Consider the following 1,402-nt stretch of genomic DNA (forward strand, 5'->3'; position numbering starts at 1 on the left):
CCCCCCCCAGCTATTGTGTGTTATTAGGACGACTTCAGCGCTCCCACAGCGAGGGATTTAAAAGCAGGTTCCCACCTCCTGACTCCTGCTGAGCTCTGAATAATGAAAGTGTTTGTGTATATTTGCTCCACAATCACATCAAGAGGCTCTCACAGATGCCAGGGGTGATGTATTTGGTCGTATTTCAGTGTTTTCCTTTTTGTTTTTGACTAAGTGGTCCTTAGTAAGACATACATCAGTCAGAACCAACTGAGGCTGACAAACAGCAGTGTTTTGTCTTTAGTGAATAATTTATGGTCGTACCACCTGTTGTCGCCGGCAGTTTGTCTCTCTGTGCTCAGGATGAATGAGACTCTGGTGCAGGACTCCATAAACCCAAGATGTAAACCACCTTTTCACTAATCCATCCACATCGACCTGAAGTACTAATGAATATGTAAAATTATACAATTTAAGATCTTTGAATTTTACTCTTATCTACTTTAAAAAGCTACAGTGATTTCTTAGGAGAAATAAGTCTGTTGCAAGTAGTATATGTAACTGTTTATATCACCTTTAAACCGATAGTTTTAATAGGATATATTGATGCCAGTGACCAGGCAATGAGATGTTTTGATATTTCTGTTCATGTTTTATTTCATAAATAAACATTTTCTCGCACAAATCTCTCAAACGTAGTTATTAAAACTTCAATAGACAGTAACAGTAGAGATAACAGTATGTAGCAACAGTATGAACCACAGACTTCAATGGATGGATCTGGGTTTACAGTGAAATACATATTATTATACAGATTGTATTTTCCTGCAGCAGACCTATTCTGCTGTCGCATTCAAACTGTTGTATAAAACACTAATAGAAAGTACAGTATTGGCAGATTATCAATATGAATAAGGAACTAAAAAAAAACACATGATTGGGAATTCCTGTCCTTTGAATATTGTTTTGGAATGAGAGGGTCAGCAAACACAGATGGGTGTAATGTTCTTATATTCATCCGGCATTAATCAGTGAATTACATTTTACTTTTCCTCATCAGGTTTTTCCTCTAAAAATATCCAGTAAATTTGAGCACAAACGTGTCCCTGCCCTGAAAATGTCTTTTAGCATCTTCAGCAGGTGGAAGAACTGCGGCCGCTGCTCCCATGACGAGTCCGGTCTGCAGCGGATCCAGTGGCAGGAAGTGACAGATATCCACAAGTTGTCAGGCCCATTGTGGCGGCCGTCGGGCCACAGCAGGGCCTGACGGTGACAGCCGACCCTCACCAGGAGGAATGTCATCCCCCACCTTCAGATAAGCTTTGACAGCTGTAAATTTAGACGGGAAGGGAGAGAGGGGAGGGAGGTGAGCTGCTATTTATATCTTTCATTCAGCAAGGCCCAAACCAGAGACAGAGAGAGA

Source organism: Seriola lalandi, unplaced genomic scaffold, assembly GCF_002814215.2.
Source record: "Seriola lalandi dorsalis isolate HSWRI2012SDOR001 ecotype SW California unplaced genomic scaffold, Sedor1 jcf7180002054549, whole genome shotgun sequence".
Classification (NCBI taxonomy): Eukaryota; Metazoa; Chordata; class Actinopteri; order Carangiformes; family Carangidae; genus Seriola; species Seriola lalandi.